Source organism: Chenopodium album, chromosome 14, assembly GCF_948465745.1.
Source record: "Chenopodium album chromosome 14, dcCheAlbu1.1, whole genome shotgun sequence".
Lineage (NCBI taxonomy): Eukaryota > Viridiplantae > Streptophyta > Magnoliopsida > Caryophyllales > Amaranthaceae > Chenopodium > Chenopodium album.
This window is the reverse complement of record NC_137847.1, coordinates 24,592,960-24,617,704: the sequence shown is the minus strand read 5'-3', so window position 1 is coordinate 24,617,704 and position 24,745 is coordinate 24,592,960. Positions and strand designations below refer to the sequence as shown.

At 40.4% G+C, this 24,745-nt stretch overlaps 1 non-coding gene across 1 annotated transcript; it reads right to left on the bottom strand.

Annotated features, from left to right (window-relative positions):
• Positions 1–8,355: 8,355 nt before the first annotated feature.
• On the bottom strand, positions 8,356–8,463 carry LOC145580368 (small nucleolar RNA R71). Its single transcript, XR_014099428.1, has one exon. It is a non-coding gene; the product is annotated as a small nucleolar RNA R71 (small nucleolar RNA).
• Between the last annotated feature and the right edge of the window lie 16,282 nt (positions 8,464–24,745).

Below are 24,745 nucleotides of genomic sequence, written 5' to 3'. Positions count from 1 at the left end.
TAGGATGTCTTTATGATTCCTAGCATCATGTTTAGTTTGGTCCTTAATATTTATTTCAATTATTTGATTTAATTGTTTTGATTTGTTATTTTTCTTGAAGTTACTAACGCGTGTATTTTGTCATTAGAAAGAGATACGAGGCATCCAAGTAAGTAATTTAATTGTTATATAGAAATCATGCTTTGATTATTTTAATTCCTAGTATCATGTTAGGATGTCTTTATGATTCCTAGCATCATGTTTAGGGTAATAACTAAGATTTCTAATATCATGTATGTTTCTATGGGATGCTTCCTATTCTTTCTTTATATCAAGTTAGTATCATGTTAGGATGTCTTCATGATTCCCAGCATCATGTTTAGGGTAATAACTAAGATTTCTAATATCATGTATGTTTCTATGGGATGCTTCATATTCTTTCTTTATATCATGTTAGTATCATGTTAGGAGTAAAGCTTTGATTTTTAATGTTTAGTGACATGCTAGGGTTTTTTATTAATCTTGTTAGTATCATGCCTAGAATCTTGCTATTATTATGCTTTATTGAGATTATTATTGATGATTATTATTGTTGCTTGATATATTATTATTGTTATTGCTTGATCACGCCCTCTCTTGCAGGTTTAAAGGGAATTTGTACTTGTAATCACGTTTAATAAGATAATTAATAATCTTGTTTAGGCTAATATGATTATAATTCAAGTGATTGCCAATAATAGATTTGTTTGTGCATTAATATTCCACCAACATAAATTAAACAGGTTTAGGGTTAATCTATTGATTGTATGTTAGTCAAAAAGCGCACATGAATACGAGAAGAATAAAGTAGAGGCCTATTGAGGGCAGGTTCAATCTCTTTTAGGTTGGATTTGTACCTTCATCCCCGAACTTCCAGTCATGGTTCCAGACCTATTGGAGTTAACGATCTCATGGATCGTTAAGGGGTGTAACCTTCACCCTGTGAACGGTTTACAAGTTCCTAAAACTTTTTGGCGACTCTTTTACTCTAGCTTCCTTCCCTTTGGACGCCACCATGCTTAAGTGTATGATCACAGTGGGGCTCAAGTGTGTGATGCTTGAAATATTCCCTACAATACTCAAGATCACTCCCATTGTCACCGTCATTGCCATCATCATTATCATCATCTTCCCCAAGGTCTTCCTCAGACTCATCGATTTCTAAGTTGACAATCACAGAAGGACTTGGAGGCTTTGGATCAAAAATAACTTCACAAGAAGAATCTCCGTACTCACTATCCTGCTCCATAGGTTAACCTTGGCTCTCATAACTCTGCTCAGGTTCTGACTCATACATGGGATCAACATTTTCTAAAGAGTAATAGGGCGCATATTGGTGTGGAATTGGATCACCAAAGTTATGGCGAGGAGGAGGTTGAGAAGTATATTGAGGGTTAAGATGGATAAATTCCTTGTGAGCAATGTAACGGTATAAATATCTCCAATCTGCTCCCCACTGACCATTAGAATCCTTATACTTAGTTTAGTTAGCTACACTATTAGGCAAGTGGAAATCACAAAATCGACTCTTAATAGCCTCATAAGGTGAATAATTAGGTAAACAGTGAACAAGCATGGCTGAGACATAATCAGGTTGGTCTAAGTGACGCTCCCCAAACACATTAGATCTATAGGTACAATAAAATCGAATTCTGCGAATATATTCTCAAACATGCTCATAGTCTTTCTTTACCAGATTACCCATGGAGAAAAATCTACTAGGCAAATCAAACCATTTACAAGGCATTTCAGGTTATGACTTAATAAAGAAAACTCTTTATTTAATCAAGTATACAGTTCTTTGCAAAAATTTAAGTTTGGTATTCAATCATACAATTTCTTTCACCACACATAAACATGCTTTCACATAGATACCTATTATCATTCAACATGCTTTGAACACATCATGTAAATAAAATATGTACATAGGAAAACATACAATTCTAGCCTATATGCCCATTCTTTCCTACCCAAATCTCACCACATGTTTTTAAAGCAATTAACACATAATTACATACCTTAATTCCTTCGCATACCTGCACACATAATTTATTTTAAATTCGAAGACATTTTCAAAAATATTTATTTGAGCAAATAAAAAAAATTCGGACCTAAAAAAAATTAGAAAAAAAAATTCGGCCCTTCGTAAAAAAAAATTCGGACCCCCTTAATTAAAAATAAAATTTTGGACTTTATAATGTAATTTCAAACTTGTTAGAATAAGCATTTGGCCAAGCTTTTAAAAATGTAGGTACCTAAAAAAAATGTTTTGGCTTTAGCGGTAATTAAAATCCAACCTGGCTCTGATACCACTTTGTAATACCCCGGAAATTTCCTTATTTTAAAGTACTCTTTTTACTATAATTAAAACTATTTTAAGGAAATAATCAAAATGTTACCACCACCGTGAGATAAGGCTATTTTTCAAAGTTACACAACGGAAGACTAAAATAAAAACTAGCTTTTTAAAATAAAACTTGAGTTCACAACCTCAAAATAAAATAGAAATAATAAAATTACAAGTTGGAACCAATCCAAACATGGCCCTTTGTAAAATCCAATTAAAAATAAACACATTAAGGTTAGTCCATAATAAACAACTAAAATATAAAACTAGGAAAGCATAACAAGTAACTCTCGGTACTCATTCCCATCATGCTCTACATGTTTCAAGTACCTGTCACTTCCCCTTTATTTTAACCCTCTACTCACCATATAAATGGGTCATAGTAGGGCTAACCAAAGGAAAACCAAACACAAACACAAAAGTACGAGTCAGCAGAAGCTGAGTACATATGCACCACACTAACATGAATATCCTATCAATAAGAATAGTAATAAAAAATATGCTTGCCAAACAATCACAGTCAACTTACCTTTGATTCATAACTAGCAATATTCATTATTAATTAATAGCTTTGGATTACGCATCGAACGGGTTTCCTTCCTTAAAAATAAATCCCATTAAAATGGAGCTTCCAATAAAGGAGCTACCTCAATTGGCACCTACTATGTCGCACCTTGGTGACGGAATTCCATAGCATAAATAATAATAAAAGAAAGTACAGCGTCATGTACCCTTGTAGAAGCTATGCTCAAATATAAAGTCACATAACTCCCCCCATATGTTCATACCCAAGGTATATACGTTCCAAGAGTTTTGGTGCGTATCCTCTTACACTTTACGTGATTTATCAATTTAACATGTGAAGACTCAAACCAATCAATTAAGAATAAACATAATAATAATCAACACATTCTTCCAATTAATTCATGAATTAGTTAGTGAGCACATACAATTTATTTTAATTAATGTTCCTTGCCTAGTTTTGTGCACAAAATTGCACGATTACTACCTTGGTCCATAGAATGCACTAATAAACTCCTTGACTCGATCTATACTTACTTGAGTAAATAAATAAACTAACTTCCTTGACCCAACACCAATAATCAATGGGTGAGAATAAAATTCATGAATCATGTTCAATAATTCTAATTATAGCTCTTTTAAACATACATAAGCCTTGCTTATTAATTTCATGCTTCCTTGATACTCAAAATAAAACATACTTCCATGATTCACAAATATTCAACTTGTATCATGCTTCAAATATCATATTCTCATGCTTGCATAATAATACATGTTCAACCAACATCAATTTCAAGCATATAATCAACCAAACATGCTACTAACTCATCACTTGAATCACAATTCACAATCCTAGCATGATACTACGCATACACAAATATTCTGGTGCACACACGTACCTTGAATAACGGCTTAACTCGGCCACACTTGCTAGAAATCACCTAGCTCGAAACTTTCTACAATTAAAATACATAACTATAATTAATCCACTATTCTCACAAATTTCCAGCAACTATAATACTATTTAAATCATACTAATCAACCCCTTTTAATGATAATAAAGCCATAAAACTTTTTCTATAAGTGGGTACTTTAATTCCTTTCAAAAAGACTTGATTTTCACGACTTAAATAAAATTTCAGCATACTTATTTAGTATAAAACATTACTTTTAGACTAGAAAATCATATATAAATTATTAAAACCTTTTTCCCTTTTATGGGTAATCAAACCCTAACTCCATAATTAAAAAGTAGTGTGTGTAAATAAATTCCAGCATGAATTTGAAGGCTTTAAACTCATCAAAAACATTATTAGACCATGAATTAATCAATAATAACAACCTAGCCTCAATCCCTAACCAATTATACAAAATTCCCAATTTCTAGGTTTTATAATTTGGGGTTTTTAATTAAATAAAAATCTGACATTTATATTAATAAATTAGCAACATCAAAATCCCAAAATCAATACCAAAACATAATAAAATCATGCTTTAAAATAATAAATCAATAGAATTAATTTTAGGATTAAAAGAAGTTTCTTTTTTAAACACACAAATCGAAAAGAGGAGAGAGAATGAGGAGAGGGGCGCCGACCGGCTGGGCTGCCGGCGCTACTGTTGTCGCCGGTGGTGGTGGTGGCGCCGGTGAGCTGGCCGCGCAAGAGGAGGAAGAAGGAGAGAGGAGAGGTGTGGGATTTAGGGGGGGGGAAGAAAGAGGAAAATAAAAATAAGGGGAAAAGAAGAGAGAGAAAATAATGAGAAAACCTTTTCATTTTTTTGTGAAATCTGACAATTATGAATTTGTGTGGAAAAATCTTGAGGTTCAAAAGTATTTATACTCTCCTTTCAAAAATAAAACTCATATTTACAGCTTTGCCATTACTAATTCCTACTCCCTTACAAATTCTCCCTTTGGGCCAACTTATTAGGCCCCTAAATTCCCAATAAGTTGGTCCAGCTCCTAAATTCTCAGTAAGTTGGTCCACTCATTTAAATAGGATTGACCCAATTAAAATACTTTTGATTCCCCAATTAATGATCCATTTATTTATACACACTTACAATTTATTTAAATACATAATTTGTTTTTAAAATAAAATAAATCATTTTAATAAATAAGATAATTAATATATATATATATATATATGTATATATATATATATATAATAATAATAATACGGAGTATTACAGTCTACCCCCTTAAAAGAAGTTTCATCCTCGAAACTTGAGCACGGAAAACATAAAATTTTGTTTAAAACTTATTTAAAATCATACTTTTTACCCACTTAATAAAAAATTTTCTTAATACTTATAGTTGTTGTACTTTTTATCCACTTAATAAACACTTTTCTTACCCAATTAAAATACGTTTTTTGCCTCAATTCATGATCCATTTTATTTATACACACTTACAATTTAGTTAAATACATAATTTCTTTTCAAAATAAAATAAATCATTTTAATAAATAAAATAGTTAATTTATATATATATATATATATATATAAATATAATAAAAATACGAAGTATTACAAGAGAGTATGAGGGTGATTAATTGAATGCTCCTAATTGCTCCTACTATTTGTGTTTACATTGCTTGATTGCTTAATTCCCTAATTAGCTTGATTATCATGAATGCATGTTCATCCCTATTCCCAGTGTTTCATTTGTTTGCTTCTTTGTGTTTGGTAGTTGAATAGTGACACCTTTTCTCCTTCGACTTCGACCTAGTTAAGACATTAATTGAAATCGCTTGAACATAAACCGTTCCTAGTGTTTTGACCCTTGACTTACCTCTATACTTGTATTTAGGTTTGTTAAGTGATTATAATTTTGTTTGGATCTAGGAAGGATTAGTCAACGATCTAGTTTTTTCTACGTCAAAAGCCCTGCCTTTTACACTATATTTTGAGGTAACCCTAAATTTGTAAAAATTCATTACATTGGAAGGAAAAGATAAAATAAGTAAATATTTTAATAATTTTTATATTAGAAAGGTCAAAATGAAAAGAGAAGAAGAAGAAGAATCACTCCTTTTAATCTTAGCCAAAAACATGTGTATATATATTATTAAAACAAATAATATGATTAGGATGTCCCAAACAATTATAGATAGTCCAAAATATATATATATATATATGTTATGTTGCCTTCCCTTTTTTTGTTTATAAATATTTTGCAAAATTAAGGCAGCGGCCTGATGAGTGGCATTTATGCCACTCTTTTATCCTTTTTCTCTAAGGATTCTCCCCTCATTTGCACTTGTTTAGCCCTTTTTCTAAGCATTTTTACTTAGTTTTGCTTCCTCCTTTCTTTTCTCCTCTATCTTCCCTTTTTTTAGTCTTCTCGCTTTGTTTTTATTGTGGTTTCCATGCTTATGCTTTGTAGGAACCATCGGGATTTTCAAGAGGAGGAAGCTAAGCTCAAGGGAAGCTGAAGGAAGCATGATTCAGAAGAGGTTCGGCCGAACCTCCTGAAGGTGTGGCCGAACCTGCTCAGTGGTTCGGCCGAACGTCGAGGCAGGGACAAGATGCAATTTGGCAATTTTGCAGGAGTGGTCGAACCACAGAAGTTCGACCAGACCAGGATCAGGGAGGTTCGACCGAACCTACCCATGGTTCGGCCGAACCTACCCTGTAGTCCGGCCGAACCTTCCCTTTGTTCGGTCGGACCTCTCCTTTTTTCAGCTGGCTCTGTACGGACTATATAAGTCCCATCTTAGAACGTTTTGACGGGATTTTTTTTGGGGAGGAACTTAGTACTAATTCCATAGAACATTAGCCTAATAGGGAGAGAGAAAAAGAGATTGTTATTCAAGTTTCCTTTATTGTATTCAACTTTGCTCAAGTTTTAATCTTTCTTCAATCAAGCAAGGATCCAAGTTTTAATCTTTCATTAATCCCTTCTTTAGTAATCTCTTCTCCTTTCCTTTAATAATATTTATTTGTTTTATTGTTACTTATTTTTGTCAATCTTATTAGTTTATCTAGTTATTATTGATTTCATTGATTTCAATCATGTTTTGTTTTGAGTTTCTTGAGTTTATTGCTAGTTTTGATATTATGTTTAATCTCCCTTCTCTAGGCTAAACTTTTAGCTAGGGGAAGGGGGTGGAAGATATGATTTGATATTGGATGAATGATGATGGTTGGATTGAACTTATGTCATATATTGATGAAAGACATGATTTTTATTAGCTTGGGATTATTGTTGCACTCTATTTGATGTTTTCTAGTTTAAATGCATGAAAGTGATTTGAACTAGATTAGGATTACCTCTATTTTAATGATTGCATGAGAATGAGTTATTAAAGTGGAGTTTTTATGGATTGTACTTCTTTATTCTCTTGATTTGATTGTAACTAATAGGATGCATGAGAATGATCCTTATTAGTGTAGACCTCTTTCATTGATTTGCCTAGACTATTGCATGAGAATGAATTGTTTAGGTAGAACCTTGTGTTCTTTGGCATATGTTTCATGATAATCACCATTATTCTCCTCTTTCTAATCATATTGGACACCCCCGTATCCCTAGCGTCATTGTCTATTGATTTTAATCATCATTTTCTTGCTTACTTGTAGTTTTAGTGTTCTACTCAACAAAACCAACAAAAACAATCCCCTTTTTACTCTTGCATTAGTGATATTTGATGTTGAATTAGCGCGCTTCCCTAGTGGTTCGACCCTTTACTTGCTACTAACTAGTTTAGTGTAGGTTTAGGTATTATAAATGATTAATTTGGTTAGGGTGGTAGCATAACGACCTATTTAACCCGTGATCAAATTTTGGCGCCGTTGCCGGGGAAGCGGCTTGTTTAGCGAATATTATTGCTTTTGTTTGAGTCATTTTGCTTTCTTTTCTTTTTGTTTTTTTTTTATTTTATCATCCTTGTCATTGCTAATTGTTTGCTTAGCTTTGGTGAATGCTTAGGAGGTCTCAAGGAGCACCCTCACATCAAATTGACCACGAAATCAACCGAACCTTGAGACAAGTCCGTAGGCTTTATCAAGACGAGGGAAGAGGTTTTGGTGATATAGTTGATAGTGAGAGTGATACTTACTCTTCAAGTTCACCACGCGAATCAATGGCGGGACAAGAGAATGATGTTTTGTTTCGTGAGTTCGGAAATCCAGAGGATTATGAGCTCACGGGAGGGATTTTGCTACCTGTCACGGAAACCAACTTCTCAATCCATCCACAATATACTCGAATGGTCCAATCGGAGCAATTTTCCGAAAGTGCAAGTGAGGACCCTATTGAACATTTGGACCGATTCCTTGAACTGTGCGCAATGATGCAAACCAATGAAGTGAGTCAAGACTACATTCGTATACACCTTTTCCGGCAATCTCTCACCGGACGAGCAAAGAAATGGCTAAAGCAAGTAAAGCCTAACACTCTCACAACATGGAGGGAGGTTGTAAAGGCGTTCTTGAAGCGCTTTATCTCCGAAGAAGAGACCGCCGAAATGAGAAGGAAAATTGCATCATTTGAGCAAGAGGCCGATGAAAGTCTTGGTGAAGCATGGGAGAGATTCAAAGAGTTAGTGCAAGCATGTCCCCACCATGAGTACAATAAAGGGTTGCTCATGCGGTTTTTCTACGACGGATTGGAGCCCATGTCAAGAGCCAATTCGGATGCGGGGGCGGGTGGTCAATTAATCAAGATCCCTCAAAATCAAGTTGAAGCCACAATAGAAGAGGTAGCAAAGAATTACTCTTGGGGGGGCTGAAGATGAAACGTTCCAAAGAGAGGTGGTATTTACGAATTGGAGAAAGTTGATCAATTACAACATCAAATTGATCAACTAACAAAAGGGCTTTCCAAGTTGAACACGAGTGTGAATGCAAGTTCAAGTGGTGGATTAAGCTCTTCTCAAGCTAACTCTTTCTCTTGTCAAAATTGTGGAGGAACGAACCATGATACATCCTATTGTGGAGGTTTAAGCCCCGAACATGTAGCGGCATACAACACAAGGCAAGAGGGATTTAGAGGAAGCGGTGGTGGAGTAGCTTGGAGATAACCACCACCCGGGTTTGTACCTCAACCTCAACAATGGAACCAACAAGCTCAACCTTCCTATAACTCCAACCCTCAATATCAAAATCCACCTCCACCTCAACCCCAAAACCCAAGAGGAAGCTATCCTAGGAACAACCAATACAAAAATCAAACCCAAGCACCTCAAAGAAATCATCAAGAACAAGCACCTCAAGCAGAGCTAATTCAAACTCTACTCCTCCAAGCCATGCATGCGCAAATGCAATCTTTTGGGCAACAAATGCAAGAGATAAGAGCTCACAACAAGATGGTTGACTCACAACTAGCTCAATTGGCCGAGAGAACTCCTTTTAATTCACCATCCACTCTACCCGGACAACCACACCCTAACCCATCTCACAATCCAAAACCCGATACATGCAAGGCGATCACATTGAGGTCGGGGACTTTCTATGAAGGACCAAATGAAGGGGATAGTGAGGAAAAGAAGGGAGGAGAGGAGAGGAGAGTGTGAATAAAAACAAGGGAGGTGAGAAAGAAAAAGGTGATGAGATAGAAGGAGGTTCGGAGAAGAAGAAGCTTGACAATGAGAAGACAACTTCAATTCCTAGTGAGGCTAGGAATCTTGATGGACCGGTTCCTTTTCCCGGTCGGCTTGCGGAGAGGAAGTTGAATGACAAGTTCACAAAATTTCTTAGTGTCATGAAGAATTTGCATATCAACCTCCCTTTTCTTGAAGTTGTGACACAAATGCCATCTTACTCCAAGTTCCTCAAGGATATTCTCACCAACAAGAGGAAGCTCAATGATGAGCTTATCACCCTTCCACATCAAGTGAGTGCTCTTGTCCAACATAAGATTCCCAAGAAGGAAAAAGACCCGGAAAGTTTCACTTTGCCGGTGAAAATTGGGAACATGGAAGCTAGGGGTGCCTTAGCCGATCTTGGAGCAAGTGTTAGTTTAATCCCTCTATCCATTGCTCAAAAACTCAATATAGAGATGATCCCTACAAGGAAGACAATTCAATTGGCCTATCGATCGGTAAAATTACCTTGTGGAGAGCTTGAGGATGTTCCAATTCAAGTGGGACACATCTACGTGCCTTGTGACTTCGTAGTGATGGATATGGAGGAGGATGTTAACACTCCTTTGATTTTGGGACGTGAAGCTCTTAAAACTTTGGGAGCGGTCATCAATTGCAAGAACAACACCATCACTTGTGAAGTGGCCGATGAAAAGATTGTCTTTGAATTTTCTAAGTTGCTCAAAACCCCCATGGTTGAAAAATGCTATAGAGTTGATGTTGTGAATGAAGAGCTAGATCGCTTGGGGAGGGTCGTGATGAGGCCTCAAGATCCAATGATAGAAGCCCTTACATGCAAAGAAGAGTTCCACTCTCAAGAGGCTAAAGAATTTGTCATAGCAATGGAGGAATCCTCAAAGGAGGAAGTTGAACAACAAGTTAAGACTGAGCTTGAGTCTAAGGAGGAGAAATTGGAGGAGAGTTCTAAGCCTCCTCCCAAGGTAGAACTTAAGCCCCTTCCCCCTTCTTTGAAATATGCTTTTTTTGATAAGGAGGGAAAATACCCTATTATTGTCAATGCTACCCTAGATGGTCTTAATTTGGAAAAACTTCTTGATGTTTTAAGAAAATATAGGGATGTGATAGGGTATAGCATTGATGATATCAAAGGTATTAGCCCTTCTTTGTGCATGCATCATATTCTTCTTGAAGATGATCATTCCACCTCCATTGAACCTCAAAGAAGGTTAAACCCCAACCTTCAAGAGGTTGTGAATAAAGAAATTTTGAAACTACGTGAGGCGGGCATCATCTATGCTATCTCCGATAGCAAATGGGTTAGCCCGATTCATGTAGTTGCAAAGAAGGGTGGGATGACCATAATCAAGGATGAAAAGGGAGAGGAAATCTCCACCCGTACGGTGACCGGGTGGAGAATGTGCATTGATTATAAGAGATTGAACAAAAACACCAAGAAAGATCATTTTCCTCTCCCTTTCATGGACCAAATGCTTGAAAGGCTTTCTAACCATGCTTTCTTTTGTTTCTTGGATGGGTATTCCGGATTTTTCTAAATCCCTATCCATCCAAGTGATCAAGAGAAAACTACTTTCACATGTCCATATGGGACATTTGCATACCGAAGAATGCCATTCGGATTATGCAATGCTCCCTCTACTTTTCAAAGATGCATGACTTCCATTTTCTTTGAGATGCTTGAAAAAGAAATTGAGGTTTTCATGGATGATTTTAGTGTTGGTGGCTCGTCTTTTGACACTTGTCTTTTTAACCTTGAAAAAGTTTTGAAAAGGTGTCAAGAGACGAGTTTGGTTTTAAATTGGGAAAAGTGCCATTTTATGGTCGAGGCGGGCATTGTCCTCGGCCATAAGGTTTCAAAAAATGGCATTGAGGTTGATCTCGCCAAGGTTTCGGTGATTGAAAAGTTGCCCCCTCCTACTTCCATCACGAGGGTACGGGCTTTTCTTGGGCATGCCGGTTTTTACCGGAGGTTTATCAAAGATTTTTCTTCAATCGCCTAACCTTTGACCGAATTGCTCAAAAAAGAGGTTTTTTTAACTTCAATGAAGCTTGCCTTGAGGCGTTTCGTAAGCTCAAGGAAGCTCTCATTTCTTCTCTCGTTGTGCAAGCTCCGGATTGGAGCTTGCCTTTTGAGCTAATGTGCGATGCTAGTGACTTTGCAGTAGGTGTCGTTCTTGGTCAAAAGAAACAAGGAAAATCATGTGTCATCTACTACGCAAGTAGGACTCTAGATGAGGCTCAAAGGAATTACACAACAACGGAGAAAGAGATGTTAGCGGTAGTGTTTGCATTCGATAAGTTTCGATCCTATCTTATATGCTCAAAAGTTATTGTGTACACGGATCACATTGCGGTGCGGTATCTCATGACCAAGAAAGAAGCAAAGCTTCGCTTGATCCGTTGGGTTCTCTCTCTCCAAGACTTTCACATGGAAATGAGGGACAAGAAGCGAGCGGAGAACTATGTAGCGGATCATTTGTCTAGGCTGCCATTTGAAAACAAGGAGGATGTACCGATTAATGATGAGATAGGATTCGAGGCTCTCATGGCTTTGGTCTCAACTTCTACCCCTTGGTACGCGGATATAGCCAACTATCTTGCGTGTGGAGTCGTTCCCCCGGAGTACTCTTCTCAACAAAAGAAGAAGTTTTTCAAGGAAGTAAGAAGGTACTTTTGGAATGACCCATACCTATTTAAGCAATGTGGAGATGGCCTTTATCGGAAGTGCGTTCCAAATCATGAAATTCAAGGTGTTCTTGAGCATTGCCACTCACTACCATGTGGAGGACATGGTGGTGTTGACAAAACAGTGGCAAAAATCTTTCAATCCTTATTGTGGTGGCCGACAATGCATAGAGACGCCCACCAATTTGTTGCGCAATGTGATAGATGTCAAAGGAGCGGAGGCATTACCAAGAGGGACGAAATGCCCCAACAAAGTGTTTTAGAAGTTGAACCCTTCGATGTTTGGGGGGTGGATTTTATGGGGCCTTTCGTTTCTTCTTGTGGGAATCTATATATCTTGGTAACGGTCGATTATGTGACAAAATGGATTGAAGCCATACCCTCACCTACCAATGATCACAAGGTTGTGCTTAAGCTCTTAAAGAAGATCATTTTTCCTAGGTTTGGAGTTCCGAGGGTGCTAATTAGTGATGGAGGCTCCCATTTCGCCAAAAAGCAATTTGAAGCTCTTCTCAAGAGGTATGGCGTTCATCACAAGGGTGGATTACCTTACCACCCTCAAACTCAAGGACAAGTGGAGGTCTCGAATCGTGAAATCAAAAATCTTCTGGAAAGGATGGTGAACAAATCAAGGAAATATTGGTCTCTCAAACTTGATGACACACTATGGGCTCTTAGGACGGCGTACAAGACTCCAATCGGCACGACCCCCTATAGCTTGGTCTATGGAAAGGCTTGTCACTTGCCGGTTGAGTTAGAATACAAGGCTTGGTGCTATCAAAGAGCTCAATATGGATTTATCGTTGGCCAGTGAGAAGAGATTGCTTAAGCTCAATGAACTTGAAGAGCTTAGAGATGATGTTTATGAGAGCTCAAAGGTATATAAGAAGAAGACCAAAAAGTGGCATGACCAACATATTCGAAACAAGAACTTTAAGGTTGGAGATAAGGTTTTGCTTTTCAACTCAAGGCTTTGTTTGTTTCCGAGTAAACTCAAATCAAAGTGGTCGGGTCCTTTTGTGATATCAAAGACTAATCCTTATGGCTCCTTTGAGTTAGATGCGGATGGTAACAAGTTTATGGTTAATGGTCATCGTTTGAAGCATTACTTTTTCAAGGAAGAAGTTGGTATCATCGAATGTATAATGCTTGATCCTTTAGATCCCAAGCCTCCCACTTGAAGAATTTTTCTCATGGTCAAGCTAGTGACCTCATAAAGAAGCGCTTCTCGGGAGGCAACCCGAGTCTCTAACCCTTTTCTTTTTCCTCCTTTCTTGATGCTTTGTTATTTTCCTATCTACAATGTTAGATTGTTGGATTTTTGAATTTTGATTGTGTTGGAATTTTTGATATGCTTTTCCTTAGCATGATGGTATGGTGTTTAGTGTGTTTTGAAGAGAGGTGTTTGTGCATATTGTGTTGCAAAATGGCATTCTTTGAAAAATCCAGGTGGTTCGACCGAACTCAAGAAGGTTCGGGCAAACCTTTTGAAAGGTTTGCCCGAACCTTCTTGAGTTCGGTCGCACCTCCTCTAGAACCTCAAGTTGAAAACTTTCTGCCAGAACTGCAGAAATTCATATTCTAGAGTAGGTTCGACCGAACCTTGAAGAGGTTCGACCGAACCTAGGTTCGCCCAGACATAGCTGTGTTCGGTCGCACCTGCTCTGGAATCAAAACTTGAAAACTTTCTGCCTTTTTGAAAATTTCAAGTTAGAGAGAAGGTTCGACCGAATAGGGAGTCTCCGTGTTTTGCAGGTACACATAAATCTAATTTTTTAATGTAAATAACTACATTTTAAATTTATCATTTATCAACATATGTGTTTTGGGTGTTTTTGTCCCTCGGGAGAGTTACAGCTCGAAGATTGGTCTGACGCGCTCTGTACCTGCAAAACACGGAGACTCCGGTTGGTAGAAGCTCCGCCTCCGACGATCAAGTTATTATCGGTCGAAGAATACGAAAAGGTGCCGAAAAGGTAAAAGTGAAATCTTCTCGGATTCCGAGATCAGGTGTTTTTTCTTATGTGAGAGAATGTAGGGTTGTTGTAATAAATGTATTTGTCCCATAAATGGGGGAAATCTCCCTATTTATAGGGTCATTGGGAAAAGTGTTCGTTTGGTGGCTGCGTCGTAATACGACTTTCTTGGGATTTGGGCCAGGAAGCGAGCCTTTTCTCCCATTTGTTTGGAGGGACACGTGTCATTAGGCGATTGATCCATTTGGATCTCTCATGGGTTGACACGTGTCAGCTTATGATAGGGCCACTTGTCTTGGGTATTTTTACCCAAAACATTTGCCCCTTAGAGATGTGACGTGGCGTGCCATGGGGCATCTGTGACATTTGTCGCGCATGCATTGGGGTATCAGTTTTTTTGTTCACCCATCTGGGAAAATTACGGGGTTGCCCCAGGATTTACCCTTTATAAATATAATATTTTGCCCCTCATTTTTCGCATATTCACGAAAAACATTGAGAGAATCTAAGAGAATTTTTTACTTTTCGTAAGAGAATTTTCCGTCTTCCGTTTACTTTCAACCCTTCTGACACAGCCGTCTCAAACAGTCTTCAACAGTACCTTCACATGGTAACCGTCTGCTCTTTCTCTCTCTTTACATTTTGCTTTCCCGTCTGCGTTTGCTTTTCCTTATATAAATGGTTTGACAAACACACACGGCATGGCTTAGGATAGCTGTCTGCCGGTCACCTGGGACGGCTGAATCTAGGACTAGTGGTGCCACCTGTCCCAATTAGCACTCGTCCCCAAATCCGACCGTCTCTGTGTCTGTGCAGGACACTATGCCCAGAACTAAGAGGACAGCTCAGGCATCCAGCAATGAATAGGACGAGAGTCTTATTAGGGTGCCTAGGAACGAAATCTCCTACTATCCACCTAGAACCCCAAGCACGCCGAATGACTCTATTTTGGACGAGTCAAAGAATGAATTTAATGATGGGTCATCCGGCTCCAGATAGGGTCATCCCAAATGGATGCCACCTCAGGCGGCTTTAAGGGCAAAGAGAGGCCGCTTGAGGTTACCGAGGAAGAATCTGAGGGAGAAGTCGCCTCTACTGAGAGAGGTCAGGAAGAGACTTCTTCCTCTCTTTAAGAGCTGTATACCCCATACTTTACACATATCTCCGCTGCAACTCAAAGACTCATGCGGAAGAACCTAGAGGACATCCGGGACACCTATGTGATGGGTTCCGGCTATAAAATCAATGTCCCTTCCCTTGACGACACAGTCGTTTGGCCGCCTGACCAGAGCTATGAGGACTTTAGCTTTAGTTGTTATGCGACCGCAATGCAAGCGGGCCTCTAGTTTCCCTTGGATCCAACCGTTGAAAGGATCCTTGATGGTTACCGTCTGGGGGTATGGCAACTAGCCCCTAATTCTTGGGTTAACATTTTAGGCTATGTGGCTGCCTGTAAAATACATGGAGTAGAACCATGCTTTGAGGCATTCGCCTCTATGCATTATCTGAGCAAGGCTCCAAAGTCAGCCAGACCCGGCTGGTATACCTTGACTTGTAGCAAAGGTTACATGATGACTCTGGGGAAACTGGAGAAACAAATTTTACATCGTTTCCTCCCTAGACACCACTCGGAACAAAAAGTTCAACTCCTGGAACCAGAATTCTTACCTCTTGGGCCAAAAAGCAATTCTCTCGCCAGTATCTGACGAAGGATGGGATCAGATTTTGACGCCTATGTTGTTCAAAGTTGACGTCAAAACTATACAAGGGGGGACTGAGAGGGAGATTGTCCCAAATAGTTATATCCTTAGGTTTGAATGGCTTAGGGATCCCTACTTCCTCGCCGCTTGTGGCTTGAGCTCAGAAAAAGGAAGAGGTGATTAGCCGGATGAGTGTTTTTTAGAGCATTTTACATTTTACTTGTTGTTTTTCTATCCACACAGTCGACTTTTTTGCAGAGGAAGCTATGTCTCAGCTCGACCCCAACAAGAAGCCCAGCAACTCAGCAGCCGCCTACCGCTAGATCTTCAAAAGGGACCAGCTGGAGCATGTAAGCTCTCATACATCCATCAAATTGTCTTGAACTTATTAATTACATACTTTTTGTTAAGTGTTGTGTTTTTACAAGAAGGATCCATTAAGCCGCCAGTACCGCCGGCTTTGGACTAGAGGCCCCCCAAGCGGCCTTCTTCTAGAGAGGGGCAGACGCCCCAGAAGCAAAAGAAAACGATTGCTTACAAACCTTCTGCGAGAAAATCCGATTCCCACCCCTCAACCGACAATAAGTCGCCGCCTACTATGGCTGCTTTGAAGCAGGCAGAAGAATCCAAGTCCTCAAAGGACAGGCCTCCCGTCGGCGCTGCCGACGCTCTAGGCGGTCTTTCTAACAGGCGAAAAGACAAGAGCGTCCAGGACCTGGTTGTGATTCCAGGTACCACCGCCTTTGACTTATAGCCAGTCGCCGACCAGTTCTGAAGCTAGTCGGTCTATTGGCCGGATCTATGCCAACCTCTCACCAAATGTTGCATGTGCAAATGCTCCTCAAACGCCGGATGTGTGGCAGATAGCCAAGGACATGCTCAAGGCCGTCTCTGCGGAGCAACGTGACTCCATTAAAGAAGTCGGCACCCTCAACTTTAACACCATTCTGGAAAATCTGGCCGAGGTAACTTTCTTTTAAGTTAGATTATTTTTCAAATCTTGACTTAGCCGACTGCATATTAACCGCCTCTTCTTTTGACCGGATGTAGGCCATGTTGAGAGTGAATGGTTTTAAAAAACCATTTAACGACAAGCAGAAAGAGGTAAGGGTTGCCAACCAAAGGGCCACTTCCAATCTTGACCAGGCTATCTTTGATGTAAATAAGACTGAGGCACTGACTCTAGATATCATATATTCGCAGGCGGCTGCAAATTTGCAAGTCAAGAAAGATTTGGAGGCGACCCAGAAGAGGGTAACCGAGCTGAAGGTGGAGTTGAAGACGGCCAGGACTGAGCTTGGCAGTCTCAAACGCCAAAAACAAGAACTTGAAGAAGAAGCTTGCCAACCAGGAACATCAACTCAAGTCCAAGTGGGTTGCCCGGGCTGAAGATGAGAAGCGGCTGCTCATAGAGGAGAATAAGGACGACTGCGTCACTCGGATGAAGATGGCGTGGAAGTCTCTCTTCCCTAAGAACGATTACTCCGTCTAGGAGTATCGTTATGAGCAAGCCATGGATGCACTTGATGGGCAGGCGGACTTGGAGGCTGAGGGCGATAGAGTGGAGGTCCATGATGAGGACGAGGGGAACGAGGACGACGAGCAAAATGAACAATATCCGGCCTACGAAGAAGATGTGGCGAATGAGAATGAAGCTAAGTCCTCTCCCAAAGGTGATTGAGTTAAGTTTTTCTACGGCCGGATGGCCATTTCAATTACATTTCCAACTTGCATGCCAAGTATCTCTTGTTTTTACCGACTGAGGAGTCGGGTTAATCCAACAATTTCACTGTTTCCCCCGGTTGTATTCCGGGTAACAATTTGAATTTTTTATTTTTGCTGGCCAAGGGGTCAGATTTTTTAATTATGAATCATCCGGCCATTAGGTCGGTTTTCTTTAAAAATTATGCTTAAATATTATGCTTTCTAAATGATTGCATGAATGATTGCATCTTATTTGACACAGGCGATATACCAGTTGTTTTTGCCCTTGGACGACTGTATGCTTGGGTTCAAGAGTAGGTTGATTGACTTGGAAATTTTTGATACTTAAAAGAGTATGACTAATTCCCAAGTCAATCAATCACTATGGTGATTGCCTCAAACCAAGCGTGTAGCCGGCCACTGAGCATCCGGTGATTTAGTTTAGCGGCCTTGGACCTTTTCTAGGTAGCCAGATGGCCATTATGCTTGCGCCTTAACTCTTGTATTCTGGCCATTTTTCCCAAAAGGAATAGACGGACCAAAATATTCCATCTGTTTTCGCCCACCTGCTTTGCTTTGTCGCAAGAGCAGACGACCTTATAGCGCTGAGATATTCCGGGCGATCTTATTGACGTCGCTTGCCCCGTTTCAAACGGGTTCATAGGGCGTACTTGTTTCACCTAAGCTTTTCAATCCAGACGGCTATGAGTGAGCCAATTAGGCCAATCATTCTTGGTCGTCTGTGTATATTAGGAGCAATGAGTCATGTTAATCGAAATTAAACTAATTGCGTTAAAGCCACCCGGATGTATTACAATCCAATTATATACCCATCCGTCAATCCCATTGGGAATACTTTGTATAGGCTAATAATTTCAAGCCGTAATCTAAGTAAGGGCTTTATGCGGTTTCCGGATGTGTTATTAGACACAGCCTCTTTCAAAGTCCGATTAAGTTCCCTTTAGATTACTTTTGTCAGATAGTTATGAGTTGACCAATTTGGTCGTTTAATCTTTGTCGTCTGTATGTGTTTGTAGAGCACTATGTCACCCGAATGGGAGATACTCTCTACGACAATTCCACCCGAATGGACGTCACCGGACGCCATACTCATGTTGGAGTAGACGAATTTATAAAATGAACTATCATCCGGCCATTGGCCGCCTGTCTCTTAGACATAGGTTTAGCTACTAAGTTTTTAACTTAGTTTAAATCTAGTGCGTGAGAGTTGACCGTATGTACATTGTACAGGCGGTGCTTGAAACATTACGCATGCATATTAAGAAATAAATAACAGTTATGGGAACAAAAAGAACTATTTCATTGATAGGCTTTTCATTTACAAAAATTTACAACTCTTAGAAGTATTACTTTTTTAAGTTGTCTACATTCCAAGTTCTGGCCAGCCGCCTACCGTCTGGATCCAAGTGGTAGGTGTCGTCTCTTACTTCTTCATAGATCCGGTAGGGGCCTTCCCAATTGGGGGTAAACTTGCCTTGTTCATTGGCCCTACCGATTGCCTCCATTTTTCGTAACATTAAGTCCCCAACTTTCAAGGGTCGTTTGTGTACTCTTTTGTTGTAGGCTCTGATCATTCTCAGACGGAAAATCTCATGACTCAAGGCGGCATTGCCCCTGCATTCCGGGAGTGAGTCCAATGCTAACCGCATGGCCTCCCAATTTGCCTATTTATCGTATAGCATAACTCGTAGAGTCGGCTCATAATGTTCGATGGGTAAGACGGCTTCAGCACCGTATACCATGAGAAATGGGGTTTCACCGATTGCCCCTTTTTCAGTTGTCCGGATGGCCCATATGACAATAGTTAATTCTTCATCCCATAAACCACCGACTCTTTCTATTTTCTTTTTAATGCCGTCTAAGATGAGTTTGTTGAAGGCTTCAACTTGGCCGTTTGCTTGGGGCCGGCCAACTGATGAAAAACAATGTGAGATCCCTTGATATCCCAACCAAGTTTTGAGTTGAGGCGTTTCAAACTGAGGGACATTGTTAAAAACCATAGACATAGGTACCCCAAACCAGGTGATGATGTTCTTCCAAATGAAAAAGATGACATCCTTAGTCTTGATATTTTTGACCGCCTCTGCCTTAACCCACTTGGTGAAATAATCCACAGCCACCAGAATATGCCATTTTTTGCCTGGTGCATGCATATACGGACTCAAGATGTCCATGCCCCATTTTGCAAACGGAACTGGCTATGTATTGCTATCAAGTCAATGGGCGGTGGATGGATGAGCCTGCCAAATATTTGGCACTTGTCACATTTTTTTACCATCTCTATGGCATCTGACTCAAGAGTGGGCTAAAAATAACCCTATTGCCTGGCCCTGACAGCTAAGGATCTGCTACCCATGTGAGAGGCGCAGTATCCCGCATGCAATTCTTCGAGAACTTCCTGCCCCTTTTCTGGGGTAACACACTTTAGCAAGGGTTTTAAGAAACCTACTTTGAAGAGTTCTCCATTTAACATCTCGAAGTTAGCAGCTCAGTTTTTCATGACTGCCGCTTCTTGTGGTGAAACAGGTTGCGTGCCGTCCTGCAGGTATGCTCGGATGCCATCCATCCAGGTAGAGCTTTGGTCAAGTACTCCAACGGGGTCTTCTTTAACAATACATTTTTTTCCATAACTTCCTAGAAGACTGACCGAGGCGTATCACAAGAGGCGGAGGATGCCAACTTAGACAGAGCATTCGCCTGGTTATTTTTAGACCTGGACACTTGACTCAGATAGAATTCTTCAAGTGTTTCAGCTTTAGTTTAGACCGCCTGAAGATATTTGATCATAGCCGGATGGGTGGCCTCATAGTCACCATGGTATTGTCTTACAACCAACTGCGAGTCAGAGCAGGCATCAATTTTTATTACCCCTGCCGCCTTAGACATGCGGATGTCGGCTAGCAGGGCTTTATATTCTGCCTCATTGTTTGAGGACTAGAACTTAAACCGTAGTGCATACTCATATTTGTCTCCCTCAAGAGACTGACAGATTATGCCTGAACCACAACCGTTCATAGTAGAGCTCCCGTCTACATACACTTTCCAAACCTGATCAACATTGTCTAGTGCAGCCGGCCTTGTCATCTCGACAATGAAGTCGGCGAACGCCTGACCCTTCACTGCCTTTCTCGGTTCAAAAGTGATTTCAAGACTTTGCATTTCAATGGCCCATTTGAGCATCCTATCGGATGACTCCAAAGTTGTCATTAGCCGCTTGAGTGGTTGGTCTGTGTAGACCACAACCGGATATGCCAAGAAATAAGGTTTAAAATTCTTGACAACCATGTAAAGAGCAAGGCAAAATTTTTCAACCATGGAGTACCGTAGTTTAGCATTTCTAAGTACATGGCTAATGAAATAGACCGGGAGCTGAATGTCGTCTCTCTCAGCAAGGAGAACAGTACTGAGGGCGTGATCTGAGATGGCTAAGTACATGTAAAGCGTCTCTTTGGGCATAGGGCTAACAAGCCTTAGCAAAGAGTGTAAATGCTCTTTCAATTTTTGAAAGGCCGCCTCAGTATCGTCCCCCCATTCAAACCTTGTCTTCTTCCTAATCGCTTTGAAGAAATAGAGGCACTTGTCACCTGACCGGATGAGGAATCTCCCCAATGCCGCTAGGCAACCCGTGAGTTTCTGAACTTCCTTGACAGTGCGAGGTGACTTCATGTCAATCACCGCCTGTATCTGCTCGGGGTTAGCCTCTATCCCCCTTTGATCAATTAGGAATCCTAGAAACTTCCTAGACTCAACACCAAAAACACATATTTTGGGATTTAACATGACCTTATGTCGCCTAAGTATGGTGAAGGTTTCTAGCTTGAATTTGACTATCATGTCATTAATGTACGCATCTACATTCCTCCCAATTTGATTAATGAAGACAGTATTAATCATTCGTTGAAAAGTAGCAGGCGTATTCTTCAAGCCAAACGGCATAACAGTATAGCAGAATAATCCTTGATAAGTGACGAAGGTTGTCTTCTCTTGATCTTTCTTCCACAGGGGTATCTGATTGAAGCCTGAGTAAGCATCCATAAAACTCATCAAAGCACGCCCTACCGTAGAGTCGAACAGACTGTCGATTTTTGGAAGCTGGTAACTGTCCTTTGGACATGCCTTGTTCAAGTCAGTGTAATCTACACACATGCGCCAGATACCATTCGGCTTGTTCACAAGCACAACGTTTGCAACCCATTCAAGGAAGTTACATAGCCGAATGAACCTAGCATCTAACAGCTTTTTGACCTCAGCAACTGCCGCCTGACTTCTTTCCTCTCCGTGATTTCTTATCTTTTGCCAGATGGGCTTGTTTTCGGGTCAACGGTGAGTTTGTGGACAGCGAGATCCGGACTGATGCCTGGCATCTCTTCCACTTCAAAGACAAAAATGTCTTTGAATTCCTTTAGCAGTAGGTGCAAGTCTGCACCCAACTTTTCAAAAACAATCATCCCCACCTTAACAGTTTGTTCTAGACGGCTGTCATCCAGAGGAATATCAATGTTTTCGCCAGCCGGCTGAGAACGGAGTTCATCTGACCGTTCCCCGATCATTGATTGCTATTTATTCTCGTTCTTCACCTCCACCAGATGAGTAGGTTTTCTTTTCTTGGCGGCTGTTGGGGTTGAATAAGGGTCCTTGACATCGTCAAGGTCTATTGAATCTGACCCCTGTCCGCCTGCCGTGGCCGTGGGTATAACATCTGAGAGATAGCACTCTTTAGCCGTCTTCTAATCCCCGTTCAGGGAGCCAATAGAGCCATCATCCCTTTCATACTTGAGCAACATGGGAGATGGGATGATGACGGCCTTGCACTCGTTCAGAGTGGGTCGGCCTAGAATGATATTATAGGCAGTTAGCTCTTCAACCACCAGAAATCGGACAACCATGTGCCGCCCTTTGCCCTTCTCTTCCAGCCGGGTGGGCAGATCGACCCTTCCGACTGGGTGCACAACTCCTCCCCCAAAACCTACAAGAGGGTGGGAGACCTTGTGCATGCTGTCCGCCTTGTACTTGAGCTTGGACAGGCACTTGTAGTTGATGATGTCAGACAAGCTACCAGTGTCGATTAAGATGCGGCCAACCAGTTGGTTGGCCACTTTGCATTCAATGACTACAGGGTCATCATGTGGCCGGCGGACTTTGCCCCGGTCCTTTTTAGTGATGACGACCTCTGAGAATGTGCTGGTGGATGCCTGACTTTCCTCAGCACAGTTAACATCCATTTTCTTCATATGGTCCTTGGTTTCCCGGATGGTAGGGCCCCCTCTAGTAAAACCGCCTGCTATTGTGTAGATCGGATCTTTATTAGTGTCCAAATTACTAGTAGGCGGGGAGCCTTTTTATATGACTGCCCCTTGTTTGTCTTTGAGGTGACCTTGGACTTGAGGATGTATGACTTCAACTCCCCCTGATCAGCCAGACGGTCTAACAACTGCTAGAGGCTGTAGCAGTCATTGGTGTCATGGTCGATGTCCTCATGGAACTGACATTATTTATTTTTGTTCTAATTCTTGGCGGAACCATTCATGGCCGCGGGTTTCTTAATAGTCACCCGGTCCTTTTTCTCCATAAGGATGGAGTAGCAGTCTTTATTAAACTTATACCTAGGGACGTATGGTTTGAATTCCTTCTTTTTCTTCTAGGAAGGTTGATCAGAATCTTCAACCGCTCAGACTTCTTTTCTCTTTTTACTCTGATCAGCCTTGGGAGCCGGCTGAGCAGACCGACTTTCCTTTTGTTTGTCAGACTTCTTGGGATCGGACTGATTGCTGGACGTGCAGAGGTCGGTTTCTTGTATGAAGCTTTTCGCCTCTATCAACGCCTCTTGAAGGGTGAAAACCCTCTTTCTGACAAGTTCAAACTTAAAAGGTTACCCGTCCTTCAGACTCTTAAAAAATTCTGTATAGGCAACTTCGTCAAACAGTCCTTGAATCTGGATTCTCACCAGATTGAACCGCCTGACGTAGGAGTGGAGTCCCTCTCTCTCCCCCTGCCGAATAGTGCTCAAGTCGAGACTTGTTTTCTTGGCAGGGATGTTCATCGAGAATTGAAGTTTGAAGCAAATAAGAAGGCAAGCCTCTTGAAGCTATCAATACATCCGGATGGCAAGTTGCCAAACCATTGTTGACTATACCCTTCAATGTTGCCGGAAAGCATCTGCACCACATGACATCCTCCAACCCCTGCATGTGCATGAGGTTGGTATAGGCCATGAGGTGATCTTCAGGGTTTGTAGTACCATCATAGGCACCAACCAACACATTCTTAACCTTGGCCGGCTCTGCCGCCTCGGTTATCTCCTTGGTGAACGCTGAAGTTTGTTCACCAAGTTTAAGCAGACAAAGCTGCTAGTCCAAGGGTTGGACATTATATGTCGCTTGTCCCCCAAAGAAGGCCGGTTGTATAAAAGGAGGGGTGTACTGCCCGTATGGAATCTGAGGCACATACGGGGCTAACCCGATCATCTGAGGGGCGGTATGGATGGACTTGCAACCTATATGGCTCTCATGTAAGGATTGGGGATTCCTTGCAGATGTATTTTTAAAGCTGTCTGGAAAGCTTGATGTAGAGGCTGACTCAGACAGCTGCTTGACAGGGTAAAGTCGTATCACCTAATAAAAAATAATTCCTAGATTTCACTAAATATGCAGATAGGGAAAAAGGGTCGAACCACAGGGAAACAAGTCTTCCTAATCCTAATTAATTAAAATAATCTAAATTATAAAGTAACTAAATTATAGATATGATGAAATTAAACTAAGGGTGATATAAGTGGGGAGAAATCAATTAATAAAAGCCTAGGGTTTAGGTTCACCAATAAATAATATTTAAGGGTAAAACACAATAATCAATCATCAATGCATCAATTAATCAGATCATAAAGGGCTTTCGATACGTATTATAATCACAGAGTTAATTTACATGTATTAAATCTCATCTCTCGAACCTCGACTTAACCATTTATAAATTAGTCCGCCTATTGAAACTAAGCCTAAATATCAATTCTCATATCACGAATCTCGAATCAATATTGCATAACTCATACAATTAAACCAGGACTAATCTATTTGCATAGCATTAAATCAATCAATAGGAAATTAATCGAGCATTGACAATCAACAATAATAAATTACCCTTCATATTATTTATGGATCCCCATAAACCCTAAAAAGAAAACTACTCACACATAATTTAATCTAAACTAAT